General features: G+C 40.2%; 4 non-coding genes and 3 pseudogenes across 4 annotated transcripts; all 7 read left to right on the top strand.

Moving 5' to 3' along the window:
* Nucleotides 1-8,234: 8,234 nt before the first annotated feature.
* LOC139713042 (U2 spliceosomal RNA) lies at nt 8,235-8,453 on the top strand (annotated as a pseudogene).
* Nucleotides 8,454-9,519: 1,066 nt separating this feature from the next.
* On the top strand, nt 9,520-9,711 carry LOC139713051 (U2 spliceosomal RNA). The gene has a single exon (XR_011709614.1). It is a non-coding gene; the product is annotated as a U2 spliceosomal RNA (small nuclear RNA).
* Nucleotides 9,712-16,307: 6,596 nt separating this feature from the next.
* On the top strand, nt 16,308-16,499 carry LOC139713036 (U2 spliceosomal RNA). Its single transcript, XR_011709608.1, has one exon. It is a non-coding gene; the product is annotated as a U2 spliceosomal RNA (small nuclear RNA).
* A 1,196-nt stretch (nt 16,500-17,695) lies between these two features.
* On the top strand, nt 17,696-17,882 carry LOC139713053 (U2 spliceosomal RNA). Its single transcript, XR_011709616.1, has one exon. It is a non-coding gene; the product is annotated as a U2 spliceosomal RNA (small nuclear RNA).
* A 1,072-nt stretch (nt 17,883-18,954) lies between these two features.
* LOC139713047 (U2 spliceosomal RNA) lies at nt 18,955-19,034 on the top strand (annotated as a pseudogene).
* Nucleotides 19,035-19,063: 29 nt separating this feature from the next.
* Nucleotides 19,064-19,250, top strand: LOC139713038 (U2 spliceosomal RNA). The gene has a single exon (XR_011709610.1). It is a non-coding gene; the product is annotated as a U2 spliceosomal RNA (small nuclear RNA).
* A 1,065-nt stretch (nt 19,251-20,315) lies between these two features.
* LOC139713044 (U2 spliceosomal RNA) lies at nt 20,316-20,533 on the top strand (annotated as a pseudogene).
* Nucleotides 20,534-20,750: the final 217 nt, after the last annotated feature.

The following is a 20,750-nucleotide window of genomic DNA, read 5'->3' as shown; positions in this document are numbered from 1 at the left end:
GTTCTTAGCAATATTTTTTCGCTTTGGAAATTAAGGGGGAGGGGCAGCGGGCGCAACTGCTGGCAATTACTGGCAGCAACATCAGGTGAATTGCGTAACGATTAAATGCGAGCGAGCGAAGAGAGCGAGCTTGAACATTTTGACATTGAGTTTTACAGTCCAAAAACTGCCGTTCTTAGCCATATTTTTTCGCTTTGGAAATTAAGAGGGGGCGCACCGGGCACAACTGCAGGCAATATTACTAGCAGCAACATGAGGTGAATTGCATAACGATTAAATGCGAGCGAGCTTGAAAATTTTGACATTTTACAGTCCAAGAATTGCCATTTGAAGCTATAGCTTTTTTTTTTTTTTTTTTTTTTTTTTTTTTGCTTTCGAAATTAAGGGGGCGCACCGGGCGCAACTGCGGGCAATTACTGGCAGCAATATCAGGAGAATTTAAATGTGAGGGGGCGGAGCGAGCGAGCTTGAAAATTTTGACATTTTGCAGTCCCCAAACTGCCGTTTGTAGCTATATTTTTTCGCTTTTGAAATTAAGGGGGGGGGGCGCACCAGGCGCAACTGCCGGCAATTACTGGCAGTAACTTCAGGAAAATGGCATTACGACTAAATGCGAGCGAGCGGAGCCTGCGAGCTTGAAAATTTTGACACTTTACTGTCCAAAAACTGCCGTTTGAAGCTATATTATTATTTTTTTTCGCTTAGGAAATTAAAGGGGGGACGCCCGGTGCGTCCCTCCCCCTGGATCCGCCACTGGTCAAGTCTTTTTGTTGGCAATGCAAGACATTTTTATATAGATTAGTATATGTAAAGCAACAATACAAAATCAATGATCTAGCTTTGATATAACGAAGCGTAAGGTACAAAGGTGTACATTCTACATCACATTGCGCAACCTTGTAGCGACTCTTCGTTCGGATGTACTGAGTACACTGCGCACATCCTGCTTAGTAATTATGCAGAATGCCAACCAGGAATCACGCTGAATCACGATCTTTTGTCGGGTCCGTGCTTTTTGAACAATGTTTCACACTATATACCAAATTAATTATGGTTAAAAGAAATCATAGAAAAATATCTTATTTCTTGATCACCCTTTCATTCAAAAGCACTTTACTAACACTTGCATTACTATTTCGGTAAGTCTTTTTTTTTTTTTTACCAGCGGATTGGGAGGAAGACGCACCCCCCCCCCCCTCCGTATTTACGCCACTGCTTTTGGGTGAAATAATTGGACAGATTTCTTGAATTAAAAAAAAAAAACCAAGAAAATCTTTTCATCGCGGGAACTATGATTATGTGGGGTTGGGCAAATGGTGCGCTTGCCTTCCAGTATTTTTATGGGGCAACATTTTTGTTTTCTTTCAAAAGCAAGAAAATCTTCTCATTTCGGGAATTATTAATTATAGGGGGGGGGGGGCAAAATTAAAATATGCTTGCCCGTCCAATATTTTTATGGGGGTAACTTTTTGTTTTTCTGTCAAAAAAAAGATAAGAAAATCTTCTCGTCTCTGGAATTATGGAGGGGGGGGGGTGGGCAAAATGAAATGCTTGCCCCTCCATTTTTTTTTTCATTTTTTTTTTTTAATGAGGCTAAGGCTCGCTCTTGGGCTGGCAATATGGATTGGTCAGAGGTAACGTAAGACCCTACATACTTGTAAGTAGCACACGTACACGCAAACGTGTATAAGTGCTCCGTATCGTACGGATGTATAAATTAATACGGTCGATAAATAGTAAATACTGTAAAATACCAGTAGATATGTATAAAATCAGTGCTGCCAGAACCAGGGGTGCGAATTGTTTTTGCCGACGATTTTTTTTCCCTGGTGCAAAATATAAAAAAAAAAAATAGAAAAGAATAATTGTTTAGCGTCCGGCGTTGAGGTCGCTCGCAGACTGATTTTTTTTTTTTTTTTTTTTTTTTGATCTGAAGGGGGGTGCGTTCGCACCCAACGCACCCCCCCTGGTGACGCCCATGCAGTATCAAGATGTCCACTGATAACATTTCGTTCGTATAGGCATTTTGATGAAGATGCATTTAAGCAAGACCTCGATATCATACAGTGGGATGATCAGTTTGTGAGAAATGAAAACGTAGAACAGATGTGGCATGTCTTCAAATGTAGAGTAAAAGAGGTCTGTGATCGTCATGCTCCCTACATCACTATAAAAAGAAAGTCTAAAGGGTCACCATGGATAACGAATGAGTATTTGAGTATAGCACGTGATCGTGATTATTTTAAGCGCAAATATGATAAGTATAAAAGTTTGTATTATTGGGAAAAGTATAGAAATATGAGAAATGCAGCAAATGTTCTGAACAAGAAACTGAAACGAAATTATTATAAAAATTTATGTATTAAGAATTGTGATATGAAATCATCATGGAGAGTATTGAAACAATTGTTGCCTAAAAAAGATTGTAGTTCTGAAATCAAGATTGTTTTGAATAATGAAATTATAGAAGAGAAAGAAAAAGTCGCTGAACTTTTTAATAAAGTTTTTAATAATGTACAAAGTGAAATTTTAGGTAATACGGACACCCGAAATCTTAATGCAAATGCATTAAAGACGCTACATCAGACTGAAAATGTATTTAAGTTTGTTGAACTCAAGGAAGAATTTGTATTAAAGGAACTATCTCATCTTGATACGTCTAAAGCAGTTGGAGTTGATGACATACCTCCAAGGTTGCTTAGAATAGCTGCTCCTTACATATCTGGTGCTTTAACAAAGCTGTTTAATTGTTCATTAGAACATGGCTGTTTTCCGAGCGAGTTTAAGATAGCAAAAATAACTCCTATTCACAAAGGAGGAAATCGAATGCAACTAGGTAATTATAGACCCATCTCCGTGCTGCCAATATTGTCCAAAATTCTTGAGAAAGCTGTGCATACGCAATTATATACATACCTGAACGAACAATCAATGTTAAGCGAATTTCAATCAGGATTTAGACCTGGTCATTCAACTGTCACATGTTTAACCCATATAGTAGAGAAAATTCTTGACAATATGGACAAAGGCAGAGTCACAGGTGCCGTTTTCCTAGATTTGAAAAGGGCCTTTGATCTTATACCTCATCATTTGATTTTTCAAAAAATGTTATGTTACGGCATTAATGGAGTTGAATTGGCGTGGTTTAAGTCATACTTCTTAAATAGGCAACATTGTACTAGCATACAAGGTACCATGAGTAACTATCTCACAGTGAGATCTGGTGTACCACAAGGTTCCATTTTGGGACCGCTGATATTTTGTTTGTATGTCAATGATATTTGTAATCTAAATCTCCATCCGGAGACAAACATCTCTCTGTATGCAGATGACACGGCATTGTTTAATCAGGCAAAGGATCAACAATCATGTGAAAACAATCTGCAAAAAGATTTCAATAATGTAGTTCAATGGTTACTATGCATTGGTATGTGCTTAAATGCAACCAAAACAAAAACGATACTTTTTGGCTCTAGGAGAAAAACTCAAAATGATGACATTTCCATCAAATACAGTAGCAATCTGTTAGAATCAGTAGATAAAATCAAGTACCTTGGTGTTACGATTGACAAGCATCTACTATGGTCTTCGCACATACATGATATCGTTAAAAAGGTATCAAATACGATTGTTTGTATTCGACGAGTTCAGCATTATTTATCCAAGAGACTTTTAAGAAAGTTATATTACTCGTTGATACTGCCGCATATAGATTATTGTAACAGCGTATGGGGAAATACCTCTAAAGCAAACATCGCAAAATTGCAAAAGTTACAAAATAGGTATGCACGATTAATATTACATGCAGATTATTCCACCCCACAAAGCAACCTTATCAGTATTTTGAATTGGCAAACAGTGCAACAAAGGATTAAGTACCAACAGTGTTTGATGGTTTTTAAAATATTGAATAATATAGCCCCAATGTATTTGAATTCATGTATTAGTAAACGACCAGTATATTATTTTACGCGATATGCTATTAATAGTCCCTTATTTATTCCAAGATGTAAGACAGATTTTAAGGTTCGCACCTTAGAAGTTACCGGAGCAAAACTGTTCAACAAACTACCGTTATTCGTTCAAAACTGTAAATCTTTGCAGTGTTTTAAACAGCAACTTCGGATTTTATTATTTTTGCTTTAAGGTCCAGGGTAAGGTGACATGGAAATCACACATAGCATATAGGTTATTTCTGTGACCCTGCACGGGAAGGAGTGCGGGTACCTCTTTTGTTTGTTTGTTTGTTTGTTTGTTTGTTTGTTTGTTTGTTTGTTTTGTCTATAGCGGTGCCTTGATCATTTTGTTCTACCCGTATTTGCATGTTGAAGGTGATTTCCCCATACCACTTTGTTCTATGAAGGTTTTAAGTACAGATCGTAGACGTGTGACATTTTTGTTTTGTTTTTTAATCTTACTATTTTATACACGCACATGAATGACTGTTATCGTACTGTATGTATACAAAATTATTGTGTATAACACGCGAGCACGTGTATGTGTGTACTCACAGTGTAGGCGCACGGGTAATCACGGAGGTCTCACCTTTGTGTGTGCATCCCCCATACAGGTACATTATGTGTCATGCATGAGTTCGCTATGCATTTGGAAGTGGAGTGTAAGAAAGTATGGGACGATGTATGAGCGAGTGTGTGTTGTGTGTGTGTTCGTGTGTGCGCACATGTGCGTGTGCGTGTGTGTATGTGTGCATGTGTGTGTGTGTGTGTACATGTGTGTGTGCGCGCGGATGTGTGTGTGTATGTGTGTGTGTCTGTTTGTATGTAAATGTGTGTGTATGTGTGTGTGTGTGTGTGTGTGTGTGTGTAACGGTATACATGTGTGCGTGCGTGCGTGCGTGTGCGGGAGTAATGGCAGGGTTAGATTTTCGGGTTGGTACACCAACGTGTCTGCGCCAAGTGGCCTGCATTGTGTGTACGTACGTAGGCGTGAGGGTTTGTAATTATTAGTTTTTGTTGGGGGGGGGGGGAGGGGATGGGTTATTTTACTTTTATTTTATGTAAAGAAATATATCTATTGAGATGATTTTATTTCATTTTGATTGTGTGGATTATGATAAGTATTCATGTGTGTAGATTTTAATGTTTTACTGTTTAATAATGTATGAAGATTAACTTTGTGTTAAGATGAATGTTTATGTATTTTTATCATGGGCAGGGCTCTCTGGAAGAGCAGGACCTGCTGGTCTTGATGAGACTACCCTGTGGAAATAAAACTGAAATAAATAAATAAATAAATAAATAAATGATTTGTTTGTCAAAGAATTTGTTTATTACTATCGTTTATGGCAAACTTTAAAACCTGGTTTTGATTTGTTTGTATTATGGTGGGAAAATGTTAAACAGAGAATTAAAAGGTTATGTGTTAAACACGGGGTTAGGGTGGCCAAGGAAAAAAGGGATAATTTGTTAAAGTTACAGAATTTATGTGTTTCCCTTGATAAAGATTCAATTTCTGATTTACTTTTGGAGGAAGGGAGGGGGGCTTATATTCGTTCCAGGGAAAAGATTATAGAGGTTGGGGAAAAACAGGGATTTTTTTAATAAAAATGAAAAGTTAAGTGCTAATTTTAAACACATTGATGAAATTACAAACAATAGTGGTTCTGTCGTTTTCGGCAATCAAGTATTCTCTGTTTTTCATCAATTTTTCACTGATTTGTATAAATGTGATAATTCTGTTGATTTACAGACTCAAGATATGTTTATTGATTGCATTACAACTCGTATAAGTTCTGAAAATTTTGTTTTGTTAAACAAACCTATTAGGTTAGATGAAATTAAGAACGCTGGTTTTGTTATGTCTAAAAATAAATCGCCTGGAATTGACGGGTTATCTATTGAGTTTTTTCAGCAGTTTTTGGATATTATTGGTGAAGATATGTTAATGTTATATAATGACATATTTTCAAATAAGTTATTGTCTGAGTCTCAACGCACAGCTGTTATTTATCTATTACCGAAGGGGGGGGGGGGGTGATCATTTACATCTCGCAAATCGTCGTCCTATTAGTTTGTTAAATGTCGATTACAAGATAATTTCAAAAGTATTACAGTTACGCTTTTCTAATGTCTTATCTGATATTATTAATGAGTTCCAAACGTGTTCAGTACCAGGTCGTTTAATTCATTTAAATTTGTGTTTGTTACGTGATATTGTTGATTATGCCAATTTAAATGATATTTGTTGTGCTATTATTTCTATGGATCAGTGCAAAGCGTTCGATAAAGTTGATTGGGAATTTTTATTTAAGGTTTTAAAGAAGTTTAATTGTGGTGATCATATTATTGATTGGGTTAGGATACTTTATACCGATGTATTAAAAGTAAAATTTTGATTGATGGGCAATTGGGGGAAGATGTTTTTATTAAAAGGGGGGTTAGACAAGGTTGTCCGTTATCACCGATTTTGTATGTTTTGTTTATTGAACCACTTGCTAGATATATTTTGTCACATGGGGGGATTAGGGGTCTTCATGTTCCGGGAGGGGGTGGGAAGTCAATTAAGTTGTTACAATATGCAGATGATGCGACCTGTGTTGCTTCATCACAGATGGATGTTATTAATTTCCTTCGGTCTTTTGAGTTGTTTGAAAAAGCTACTGGGGCGTCTCTTAATTTGAATAAAACTCACGGGTTGAAAATTGGGGGTTTGTCGGGAGGAAGTTACGAGGGAGGATAAATTGGGTGGAGGATAAAATTAAGATTAATGGTATTTGGTTTGGGAGGGACTTTTGTATTCAGTTGTTTTGGAAAGAACTAGGGGATAGAGCAAAAAAGAAATTATCAGTTTGGAAAAATAGGGGTCTGACTTTACTTGGGAAGGTTGGGATTATTAACTCGTGTATATTCTCATTGTTTTATTATGCTGCCCGAGTTTATGTTCCAAAAGACGATTTCTTTAAGGAGATTCTAAAGGTTGTTTTTGAATTCATTTGGGATAAGAAAACTGAGTTGGTTGCCAGGCATGTGTTTACTTTGGACTTCGTGGCAGGTGGATTGGAGTTACATAATTTGGAATTTAGAATGAAGGCATTATTTGTTCGTAATTTGTTTTGGTTTCTTTCTGGTGCAGATGTATCTTCGTGCAATTTTCTGTTCTTTCGGTATTTCTTAGCTTGCAGACTTCGAATTATGTTTCCTTTTCTTTGGTCGAATTCTGTTCCCCACGGCAACGAGTTGTCTGCCTCGTATCAAAGTGCGTGGGGACTCATTGTTAAATCATTCATGTGCAACAAGAATTTCGTTTACACTATAAGGTCTTGTAAATGTATCCGTGATATAATTTCTTTTCTTGTTCCACCTGCGGACATCCCCCGGGTCGTCGTTTCAGCTCCAACCCGGAGCTGGCCGACGATCTGGCGGGTGTCACACCATTCTTTGTTATGTAATATGTTGAAATCATTTAGGTGGCGGGTTGTTCATGGGGCCTTATGTACACGGGCAAAACTCTCACGTTGGGGAATTGGGGATGGGAAATGTTCCTTTTGCTGCAGGGAAGAAAGTATTGTACATATTCTTTGGGAGTGTAGTTCTGTGTATAAGATTTTATGTTGGGTGCACTCGGTATCTCTTCGTTTGCTAGGTTCGGGGATTTCTTTTGATAGTGATTTATTTCTTTTTCGTACTCCGTCTTCTAAGTTAAAGGCTTCAGTTTGGGCTCGTATATGGTTTCTCTATGTGGTTGTACAAAAATTAATTTGGAATCGTAGATGTACGTATGTTTTTGAAAAAGACTTTATTTCTGATGATCTGTTACTTGAAAAAAATACCCGCAAGGAAGAAATTCGCTTACGTATTTTAGTTGATCTGAAACGTTGGCCTCGGGAAAAGTTTAAGACTATTTGGGTCGAGGGGAAATCCTTTTGTTGTTTGGTGAATAATGAAGTTGAATTTAACTTCGATGAAATTTGTGTTAAACACTTTAACCCAGCTGGCCGAGCGGGCGCGAGATCGTAGGTTTATCGGATGTTCCTAAGGTGATTGTGTGAGCGTGCATGGGGAATGTCTGTGTGTGTATCTGCGGGAGGCTGCTGTGTACCTTCGGTCTCGCGGACTCTCGGTTAGCTGGCCCAACAGCTCGAGAAATTAAATACGGCAATTTCCGTAAACAATGTACGACTCGGAGTAGAGGCCAATGGTAGGTTATGCAAAAAAACAACAACTAACAAACAAAAGATTCAAATGACTTATTGTATGTCTTCGTATTGTATATGATTATCATTCTTGCCGTTGTAAATGTGTACATACGAAAAAGACCGAATAAACTTGAAAGAAAAGTATTTGTTCTTTTCAGCTTAATATCTGAAACGCGACTCATCGAGTCGCTTGAATATTAATCTGATTTTTGTACCGAGGCCATGGAATAGGGGCTTGCTCCATCCTGGCCACGGGTTGGCCCGGTATTGCAGTACCTCCGGGATCGGCCCACCCCCAAGGGGGTAATAATAATCCTTAGAAAGAATCTGACTTTGTATCTTCCTCTCTTCAATCTCTCACTGCAACAATTTCGTAGAACTCCTTGAAAATGTTCAATTGTTATACTGCAACTCTAAAACGCTTTCGCTTAAAGCTCAATGTTCTCCCCCAAACCTCTGTCTTTTTTAGTTTGTCTTCTTTCTTTAGAGATCAAAAATACTGTCATCACCATTATTCATTCCACGTATATACCTCCTTACGATTCCCTGGTCCTATTTTGCAATGGAAAAGATGGTGAAACTTCCTTTCAAACCACTAATAAGGCTAATCTGATGTTACCACGGTCTAGCTAAAAAGAAAAATGCGAAATTTTACCCTTTTGAATTTGGATAAATTAATGATGATATTGATGATTTTGATGATTCCATTTACAAAAGTTCTAATAACAATAATGTTAAAAATGGTGGCATTATTGTTTGATTTTTTTTTCTCGCCAATGAAAATAAAATTAGAGTAAGAAAACAAAGGGTTAGAAAAATTTAAATGGCAGACGGAAAGAAAAGAAAGGGCGCCTCACACGGCATTTGCAAGAGAATAACCGCAACGATGGCTTGACGTTTATCTCTCTGCCTGTCTGTCTGGTATCAAGGTTTAACACGGCACGTGGTGACGTCAGAAATTCTAGCTCTCCTAATGGTTGAAGGGTGATAATGACTATTCATATTTCCGCCAATCGCGATTTGCATGGAGAGCCGTCCTTCATTGATTGTGTTCTGAGTGAATCAGTGCGCATGACACAGTACCTAGTCAGAGTGATATAATATAGAAAAAGACAGACTCAGTTTCTACAATTTAGAAATATATAGCCTTAAAATAGCGTGTTTAGAGCAAAAGATGATCCAGAAAGTTATTCCATGGGATAGAACTTTATATTTGCTCAAAGGGTAGTGCAGGCCGTTTCGTGTCTTAAGGTAAGCTTCTCGAGATATAAGGCAGAAATGACGTTGCGGTTACTGTAATGGGTAACCATCCCTTGATGATCGATCCCAGAACAAGATTATCGTATCTGATCTAAGCAATGGTTATCGCTTCTCGGCCTTTTGGCTAAGATCATGTGTAGTATCTGTTCTTTTCAGCTTAATATCTGAAACGCGACTCATCGAGTCGCTTGTATATTAATCTGATTTTTGTACCGAGGCCATGGAATAGGGGCTTGCTCCATCCTGGCCACGGGTTGGCCCGGCATTGCAGTACCTCCGGGATCGGCCCACCCCCAAGGGGGTAATAATAATCCAAAGAAAGAATCTGACTTTGTATCTTCCTCTCTTCAATCTCTCACTGCAACAATTTCGTAGAATTCCTTGAAAATGTTCATTTGTTATACTGCAACTCTAAAACGCTTTCGCTTAAAGCTCAATGTTCTCCCCCAAACCTCTGTCTTTTTTAGTTTGTCTTCTTTCTTTAGAGATCAAAAATACTGTCATCACCATTATTCATTCCACGTATATACCTCCTTACGATTCCCTGGTCCTATTTTGCAATGGAAAAGATGGTGAAACTTTCTTTCAAACCACTAATAAGGCTAATCTGATGTTACCACGGCCTAGCTAAAAAGAGAAATGCTAAATTTTGCCCTTTTGAATTTGGATAAATTAATGATGATATTGATGATTTTGATGATTCCATTTACAAAAGTTCTAATAACAATAATGTTAAAAATGGTGGCATTATTGTTTGATTTTGTTTTTTTTTTCTCGCCAATGAAAATAAAATTAGAGTAAGAAAACAAAGGGTTCGAAAAATTTAAATGGCAGACGGAAAGAAAAGAAAGGGCGCCTCACACGGCATTGGCAAGAGAATAACCGCAACGATGGCTTGACGTTTGTCTCTCTGCCTGTCTGTCTGGTATGAAGGTTTAACACGGCACGTGGTGACGTCAGAAATTCTAGCTCTCCTAATGGTTGAAGGGTGATAATTGTAGAGTTGTGTGGTTAGTGTTAGAGGCTAACAGATCTACTGACTACCAGCTGGGACGACCCAAATAAAGAGAATATCACGGCGGATCTGGCGTTTCACTTGTAGCTGTTTAATCTCTCATTTCTGGTGTGTTCACAGTACATTCCAACAACAGGGGGCGCTAGACCACATTAGTGGTCTACAACACTACATCACCCTTTTCCTTTTGTTTTTGTTTTTGTTTTAACTTCAAACATCCATCATTTTTTTTTTGTATTAAAACTTATACAAAACCATTCTTTCAGAAACGTATGAAATCTGTGCTGTGTCTGTACAATGCACATTATCAGAAATATGGTTTCTTGTTCATCATTTTTTTTCAAAAGGTTTCTTTCGAAATAACTCCAGAATTCCAGAAGTTTTGGCTTGAAACACTTGAAACAATTAAAACACGATAACTCTTAAAACACCGAAGTGCTTAAAACACTTGACAACATAAGGGTGAACTTCACGTTCCAAAAGCTTCACAGTCTGGTAATTGTCTAATATAAGCGCCATATCTTGAGAGTGTAAAAATATGTATAACAATCTGGTGAATAAAACAAGATTGTTGGGTTCACAAAAAAAGAGTTCAGAGTTCAGAGTTCAGAGTTCAATGTTCAATGTTCAGAGTTCAGAGTTCAGAGTTCAGAGTTCAGAGTTCAGAGTTCAATATTGTGGTGTACCGAGCAGGATACTTGCAACCGGATCAGCATAGCGTAAAATGACCGCGGATTGTGGAGTCCAAAGTTCATATCATGCAATCATAAGTCCAGCATGAACTTTCATGTAGTGTCCATTCAATCTTCCTGAATGTTCAAACTCTTTAGTTCACCAAATCTTTCCTTTTTGTTTCTTTTTGTTTCTTTTTTTTTTGTTGAAAAAACTAAACAAGTAAAACCAAAAGGTCTAAAATCTACAAAAATAATACAGCAACCGCTCAACGTTCATGGTCGTAGGATCGAACCGGCAGTCGACGTCATCTACCGGATCGTCGCGCTCACATCTCGTAGTCCTGGAATCGAACTGGCATTCGACGTCGCCTACCAGATCGTCGCACTGGGGTCCTCCGGAACGGTCGTTGGGGTTGGTTGACATCGCCTGCGTTGTCATCTGCAGGTAGAGCATCGATGTCGACGTCTCGTCGGTCTGCGATGTCGTCGACATCAGAGTCAGGAGGGTCGTCATCATGGCGTACCTCAGCATTCACCTTCTTGAAGAACGAAATGTTCCTCTTTGTGACGTAGTTACCTCTCCTGGCTACGACAGAGTTGCCTTTTCTGCTGACAACGATCAGTGGTCTGTGGTCAAATGGAGAGCTAGCCTTTGACGACTTTGGCTGCCTGACCAGTACAACATCACCTGCTTTCACCTCACTATGTTTGCTGTTCATAGCTTTGTCAGCATACTGTTTCATCCTTTCCTTTTGGATGTTGTCTCTGTTTCTCATGTTGCTCTCTGCGTCCACTTCATGCAGGGGAAGCGTGATTTGTGGCAGCTCACACTTCATCTCTCGTCTGTTCAGGGCTTGGCACGGTGATGAATTCGTTGTCGAATGGGGTGTGGCTCGATAAGCTCTGAGAAACTTGAAGAGTTGCTGCTTCCAGCTTCGTCTCTCAGTATGAGCTGTTCTGATGACTTTCACAAGGGCTCTGTTAAACCGTTCAACAGCTCCATTAGCTCTAGGCCAGTATGGCGTCACCTTCCTATGGTTGAACCCGAGGTGATCGGCAAATGCACTGAACTCATGGCCACTGAATGGAGGTCCATTGTCACTTTTGACGGTAACCGGCACACCTTGTCGAGCAAATATAGCGTCGAGGGCAGGAAGAGTTGCTTTGGCTGATGTCGAAGAAACTATTTCCACTTCCGGGTATCTGCTGTACTCGTCGATTACAACTAGCAGGTATTCACCTGATGGTAGTGGACCGAGAAAATCAGCCGAGACTTCTTGCCATGGTCCATCTGGGAGGTCCGTCATTCTGAGGGGTTCTGGTCTCTCAGCTCCATCTGATATGGCAGCTTGGCAAGGTATGCATGACCTCACCTTTTCTTCCACCATCTGATCCAGCCTTGGGAACCAAACCTTTTCTCTGAGGAGGCTCTTTGTTTTCACTATTCCTTGGTGTGAGGCATGGGCCAGGTCTACTGCCTTGTTGACCAATTTTGTTGGGAGTACTAGTCTGTTTCCCCTGAGGATCACACCTTCATGCACCGAAAATTGTTCTTTGCTTGACTGGTATGGCTTCAGTTCTGGCCTGTTCCAATGTTCATGTCTCTGTGTCTCGATGGCTGTCATCAGAAGTTGGAGATTCTCGTCTTCCAGTGTGGCTTGCGTCACTTCAGCCAATGTCATAGCTTTGGGTACTGCATGGCTGCAGACATAGTTCAGGTACTGGCTATCTCTGTCTGGCGAGCATGCTTCTGCTTTGTCTGGATGTCTGCTCAAGTAGTCGACTGGGTTTTCCTCATCTCTGCCAGGTCTGTACACCAATTTGCAGTTATATGGCATCAGTCTCAGTCTCCACCGTTCGATTCTGGCAGACATCGGGGTTTGCTTCTCAAAGATCCTGAGCAGAGGTTTATGGTCTGTGATGACCTGGAATTGAGCACCGTACAAGTAGAGGTGGAATCGTTCCACTGCCCACACAACAGCAAGCATCTCTCTCTCCGTCTGGGAGTATCTGGTCTCTGTGTCTGTCAGAGATCTACTTGCATACGAAATTGGTTGGTTGTTTTGACAGAGCATTGCACCAAGGCCTTTGGGGCTCGCATCCACCAGCAGTAGTGTGGGTTTGGTTGGATCAAAGTATGACATTGTCTGTGCGTTTGTCAGTACCTCTTTCAGTTTCTCAAATGCTCTGATTTCCGGCTCTCCCCAAGTCCACTGTACATCCTGATGAGTCAATGCTCGAAGAGGTGCTGTAAGTGCAGCATAGTCCGGGATGAATCTGGATATGTAGGATGCCAGGCCTAGTAGTGACTTCATCTCTTTGGCATTCTGAGGGGCGTCAGCATTGATTATGGCCTCGATTTTCCTTGGGTCTGGGCTCAATCCTTGCCTGCTGAAGACATGGCCATAAAATGTCACAGAGGGTTGTGAGAATTGACACTTTTCTCTCTTGAGTCTGACATTGTGAGAGTTGAGTCGATCTAGCACTGCTTTCAGTCGGGAATCATGTTCAGCCTGATTTTTCCCGTAGATGATTATGTCGTCTGACACATTTTTCACACCATCTAGTCCACTCAGGAGTTCAGCCACGGCAGCCTGGAAAATTTCACTAGCCGAATTGACCCCAAACAGCAATCTCTTGTATCTCCTGAGGCCAACATGAGTGCTGAATGTTGTGATGTATCTGCTGCTTTCATGTAACTCAAACTGGTGGTAGCCTGCTGTGAGATCGAGAGTGCTGAAGACTGTTGCACCATTCATATCCTCTATGAGTTCATCCAGTGTTGGCATTGGGTGTCTCTCTCGTCTATGGCACGATTGGCTTCTCTCATGTCAATACAAATGCGTACCTGACCGTCAGATTTCGGTACTACAACAATGGGGCTGATCCAGGGTGTAGGTCCATCAATTTTCTCAATTATGTCCTCTTTCTCTAGTCTCTCCAGTTCCTTCTCCACGTCCTTTCTCGTGTGGAACGGGATACGACGATGCTTCTGTTGCTTTGGTCTCACCTCGTGATTGATGTGTAGCTTGATTTGCTTTCCCTTCACCTTTCCTGTGCCCTGGAAAAGAGTGGCATACTTCGTGAAGATTTCGTCAGTCAGAGTGGTACTTGTAGATACCTGGTTGATTGTGATCAATTTGAGCACGGATGCAGTCTCAAAGCTCAGCAAGTTGCCTGTGTTGGACTTCACGACAAAAAATTCTGCATCACAGCGTGTGTGTTGTTTTGTCTGGAGAGGCACATTTACAACACCAATGACTGGAATGGGCTCATCTGATCCATACGGAAAAATGTGCGAATGGGCCTTATGCAGTATGAACTTGTGCGTAGTTTTCAGGTCATGGAATGTAGGCGCGTCCATGATATTTACTGTTGCCCCAGAATCGATGATCACCTCCATTCCTTTGTGACCAACCATCAGCTGTGTAGTGGGTAAGTGCTTGTGTCCGTTCTGAGCACTGTAGATTTTGTCTCGAATGGTGAATGAATACTCATCGTCTGGTTGGGTGACACTGGTTCCAGTCACATCATCACTATCCTTTACATTGTTGATTTTCCCTCTCCGTGATGAGGAACGGCATACTTTGGCGAAATGACCCATCTTGTTGCACGCCTTGCACTGCTTTCCTGCTGCTGGGCAGGACGTTTGATGAGGGTATGGGCCTCCACAGTAATAACATGTCCCAGAAGGCTTTGGCGTCGTTTGAGGACGTGTGGCATTTTGGTTATGGACATGTTGCTTCTGGCCGTCCTGTTTGTAGCTTCTGAATTGGGATGACTTATTCGCCCTTGGGGGTCTGCGGCCCCTATTCCGCTGAAGACTGCGACCTCTTGTAGCATTGACAGCGTTGTGAGTGGTGTCGGATGATTCAAAAGCTCTGGCCTGTGCCTCACTGGCTTCCAAAGCCCGCCCAATATCCAACAATTTAGTCAGTGTTAGGTCGTCCCCCTTACTGAGGGCTTGCCGACGAAGCTTAGGAGATTGACAGTGGGCGATGACTTGAGCCATTATCTCCCTATCAGTATCCGGAAACTTGCAGTTTTTCGCCAGCATGCGAAGGCGAGTGACATACCGGGTACTGATCAAGGGACTCGGTTTGTTCTTGCTTTCCCTGCCTGAAGATGTACACTTCATACATCGAATTGGACTTCGGCTGAAAGTACTTGTTTAAGGCATCGACCGCTTTGTCATAGTCATCATCGTCACCAACGTTTTGGAGAGTATCAAAGATTTCGTCCACCTTCGGTCCAGCATAGTGGAGCAAAAGGGCTCGTTTTCGTTTGGCTGAAGAGATGTCTAGTGCCACCATTAAACGTTCAAAGCGACTAAGCCACTTGGTCCATTGAGGGCCAGGATTATTGTCAGTCTCAACAAATGGTGGAAAAGCTGGTAAGGCACTCATTTTACTTGTGTACTCGTATTCAAACAAACGAAGGCTACGATTACTGGTACTCACTCAGCTCACTGTAATGTGACGACGTCATGCACACGTTGACACCATGGAAGACAATGCATGGGACTACAGGGATGAATTACTGCATCGCTATCACGTAGTGGAAGCATTCGTTGGGGCCCGCCGATCTACAGCAAACATGGGCTCGTAAGCACATTACAAACTTCTCGTCGCCATTGTAGAGTCGTGTGGTTAGTGTTAGAGGCTAACAGATCTACTGACTACCAGCTGGGACGACCCAAATAAAGAGAATATCACGGCGGATCTGGCGTTTCACTTGTAGCTGTTTAATCTCTCATTTCTGGTGTGTTCACAGTACATTCCAACAACAGGGGGCGCTAGACCACATTAGTGGTCTACAACACTACAATAATGACTATTCATATTTCCGCCAATCGCGATTTGCATGGAGAGCCGTCCTTCATTGATTGTGTTCTGAGTGAATCAGTGCGCATGACACAGTACCTAGTCAGAGTGATATAATATAGAAAAAGACAGACTCAGTTTCTACAATTTAGAAATATATAGCCTTAAAATAGCGTGTTTAGAGCAAAAGATGATCCAGAAAGTTATTCCATGGGATAGAACTTTATATTTGCTCAAAGGGTAGTGCAGGCCGTTTCGTGTCTTAAGGTAAGCTTCTCGAGATATAAGGCAGAAATGACGTTGCGGTTACTGTAATGGGTAACCATCCCTTGATGATCGATCCCAGAACAAGATTATCGTATCTGATCTAAGCAATGGTTATCGCTTCTCGGCCTTTTGGCTAAGATCATGTGTAGTATCTGTTCTTTTCAGCTTAATATCTGAAACGCGACTCATCGAGTCGCTTGTATATTAATCTGATTTTTGTACCGAGGCCATGGAATAGGGGCTTGCTCCATCCTGGCCACGGGTTGGCCCGGTATTGCAGTACCTCCGGGATCGGCCCACCCCCAAGGGGGTAATAATAATCCAAAGAAAGAATCTGACTTTGTATCTTCCTCTCTTCAATCTCTCACTGCAACAATTTCGTAGAATTCCTTGAAAATGTTCATTTGTTATACTGCAACTCTAAAACGCTTTCGCTTAAAGCTCAATGTTCTCCCCCAAACCTCTGTCTTTTTTAGTTTGTCTTCTTTCTTTAGAGATCAAAAATACTGTCATCACCATTATTCATTCCACGTATATACCTCCTTACGATTCCCTGGTCCTATTTTGCAATGGAAAAGATGGTGAAACTTTCTTTCAAACCACTAATAAGGCTAATCTGATGTTACCACGGCCTAGCTAAAAAGAGAAATGCTAAATTTTGCCCTTTTGAATTTGGATAAATTAATGATGATATTGATGATTTTGATGATTCCATTTACAAAAGTTCTAATAACAATAATGTTAAAAATGGTGGCATTATTGTTTGATTTTGTTTTTTTTTCTCGCCAATGAAAATAAAATTAGAGTGAGAAAACAAAGGGTTCGAAAAATTTAAATGGCAGACGGAAAGAAAAGAAAGGGCGCCTCACACGGCATTGGCAAGAGAATAACCGCAACGATGGCTTGACGTTTGTCTCTCTGCCTGTCTGTCTGGTATGAAGGTTTAACACGGCACGTGGTGACGTCAGAAATTCTAGCTCTCCTAATGGTTGAAGGGTGATAATGACTATTCATATTTCCGCCAATCGCGATTTGCATGGAGAGCCGTCGCTCATTGATTGTGTTCTGAGTGAATCAGTGCGCATGACACAGTACCTAGTCAGAGTGATATAATATAGAAAAAGACAGACTCAGTTTCTACAATTTAGAAATATATAGCCTTGAAATAGCGTGTTTAGAGCAAAAGATGATCCAGAAAGTTATTCCATGGGATAGAACTTTATATTTGCTCAAAGGGTAGTGCAGGTCGTTTCGTGTCCTAAGGTAAGCTTTTCGAGATATAAGGCAGAAATGACGTTGCGGTTACTGTAATGGGTAACCATCCCTTGATGATCGATCCCAGAACAAGATTATCGTATCTGATATAAACAATGGTTATCGCTTCTCGGCCTTTTGGCTAAGATCATGTGTAGTTTTCATTTCAGAATCAGTATTCTTGTTGTGCTTTATATATCAATTATATGTATTCATGTTTATACAAATGTAAATATTATATATTGTGAAAGTTTTATTGAATAAAATTGAAAGAAAAGTATCTGTTCTTTTCAGCTTAATATCTGAAACGCGACTCATCGAGTCGCTTGTATATTAATCTGATTTTTGTCCCGAGGCCATGGAATAGGGGCTTGCTCCATCCTGGCCACGGGTTGGCCCGGTATTGCAGTACCTCCGGGATCGGCCCACCCCCAAGGGGGTAATAATATTCCAAAGAAAGAATCTGACTTTGTATCTTCCTCTCTTCAATCTCTCACTGCAACAATTTCGTAGAATTCCTTGAAAATGTTCATTTGTTATACTGCAACTCTAAAACGCTTTCGCTTAAAGCTCAATGTTCTCCCCCAAACCTCTGTCTTTTTTAGTTTGTCTTCTTTCTTTAGAGATCAAAAATACTGTCATCACCATTATTCATTCCACGTATATACCTCCTTACGATTCCCTGGTCCTATTTTGCAATGGAAAAGATGGTGAAACTTTCTTTCAAACCACTAATCAGGCTAATCTGATGTTACCACGGCCTAGCTAAAAAGAGAAATGCTAAATTTTACCCTTTTGAATTTTGAAAAATTAATGATGATATTGATGGTTTTGATGATTCCATTTACAAAAGTTCTAATAACAATAATGTTAAAAATGGTGGCATTATTCTTTGATTTTGTTTTTTTTCTCTCGCCAATGAAAATAAAATTAGAGTAAGAAAACAAAGGGTTAGAAAAATTTAAATGGCAGACGGAAAGAAAAGAAAGGGCGCCTCACACGGCATTTGAAAGAGAATAACCGCAACGATGGCTTGACGTTTGTCTCTCTGCCTGTCTGTTTGGTATCAAGGTTTAACACGGCACGTGGTGACGTCAGAAATTCTAGCTCTCCTAATGGTTGAAGGGTGATAATGACTATTCATATTTCCGCCAATCGCGATTTGCATGGAGAGCCGTCGCTCATTGATTGTGTTCTGAGTGAATCAGTGCGCATGACACAGTAGCTAGTCAGAGTGATATAAAATAGAAAAAGACAGACTCAGTTTCTACAATTTAGAAATATATAGCCTTAAAATAGCGTGTTTAGAGCAAAAGATGATCCAGAAAGTTATTCCATGGGATAGAACTTTATATTTGCTCAAAGGGTAGTGCAGGCCGTTTCGTGTCTTAAGGTAAGCTTCTCGAGATATAAGGCAGAAATGACGTTGCGGTTACTGTAATGGGTAACCATCCCTTGATGATCGATCCCAGAACAAGATTATCGTATCTGATATAAGCAATGGTTATCGCTTCTCGGCCTTTTGGCTAAGATCATGTGTAGTATCTATGATTTTTAATTATGAACTCATTTTATATCCATGCAATTGCCATTTGTAAATAATGTACATGTGTTCAGAGTTTTGATGAATAAAATTGAAAGAAAAGTATCTGTTCTTTTCAGCTTAATATCTGAAAAGCGACTCATCGAGTCGCTTGTATATTAATCTGATTTTTGTCCCGAGGCCATGGAATAGGGGCTTGCTCCATCCTGGCCGCGGGTTGGCCCGGTATTGCAGTACCTCCGGGATCGGCCCACCCCCAAGGGGGTAATAATATTCCAAAGAAAGAATCTGACTTTGTATCTTCCTCTCTTCAATCTCTCACTGCAACAATTTCGTAGAATTCCTTGAAAATGTTCATTTGTTATACTGCAACTCTAAAACGCTTTCGCTTAAAGCTCAATGTTCTCCCCCAAACCTCTGTCTTTTTTAGTTTGTCTTCTTTCTTTAGAGATCAAAAATACTGTCATCACCATTATTCATTCCACGTATATACCTCCTTACGATTCCCTGGTCCTATTTTGCAATGGAAAAGATGGTGAAACTTTCTTTCAAACCACTAATAAGGCTAATCTGATGTTACCACGGTCTAGCTAAAAAGAAAATTGCGAAATTTTACCCTTTTGAATTTGGATAAATTAATGATGATATTGATGATTTTGATGATTCCATTTACAAAAGTTCTAATAACAATAATGTTAAAAATGGTGGCATTATTGTTTAATTTTTTTTCTCGCCAATGAAAATAAAATTAGAGTAAGAAAACAAAGGGTTAGAAAAATTTAAATGGCAGACGGAAAGAAAAGAAAGGGCGCCTCACACGGCATTTGCAAGAGAATAACCGCAACGATGGCTTGACGTTTGTCTCTCTGCCTGTCTGTCTGGTATCAAGGTTTAACACGGCACGTGGTGACGTCAGAAATTCTAGCTCTCCTAATGGTTGAAGGGTGATAATGACTATTCATATTTCCGCCAATCGCGATTTGCATGGAGAGCCGTCCTTCATTGATTGTGTTCTGAGTGAATCAGTGCGCATGACACAGTACCTAGTCAGAGTGATATAATATAGAAAAAGACAGACTCAGTTTCTACAATTTAGAAATATATAGCCTTAAGATAGCGTGTTTAGAGCAAAAGATGATCCAGAAAGTTATTCCATGGAATAGAACTTTATATTTGCTCAAAGGGTAGTGCAGGGCGTTTCGTGTCCTAAGGTAAGCTTTTCGAGATATAAGGCAGAAATGACGTTGCGGTTACTGTAATGGGTAACCATCCCTTGATGATCGATCCCAGAACAAGATTATCGTATCTGATATAAGCAATGGTTATCGCTTCTCTGCCTTTTGGCTAATATTGTGAAAGTTTTATTGAATAAAATTGAAAGAAAAGTATCTGTTCTTTTCCGCTTAATATCTGAAACGCGACTCATCGAGTCGCTTGTATATTAATCTGATTTTTGTACCGAGGCCATGGAATAGGGGCTTGCTCCACCCTGGCCGCGGGTTGGCCCGGTATTGCAGCACCTCCGGGATCGGCCCACCCCCAAGGGGGTAATAATAATCCAAAGAAAGAATCTGACTTTGTATCTTCCTCTCTTCAATCTCTCACTGCAACAATTTCGTAGAATTCCTTGAAAATGTTCATTTGTTATACTGCAACTCTACAACGCTTTCGCTTAAAGCTCAATGTTCTCCCCCAAACCTCTGTCTTTTTTAGTTTGTCTTCTTTCTTTAGAGATCAAAAATACTGTCATCACCATTAT

The sequence above is a fragment of the Diadema antillarum genome, unplaced genomic scaffold (assembly GCF_040938485.1).
Source record: "Diadema antillarum isolate AM-2024a unplaced genomic scaffold, OU_Dant_1.0 seq00001898_RagTag, whole genome shotgun sequence".
Lineage (NCBI taxonomy): Eukaryota > Metazoa > Echinodermata > Echinoidea > Diadematoida > Diadematidae > Diadema > Diadema antillarum.
This window is presented reverse-complemented; position numbering and strand designations above follow the sequence as displayed.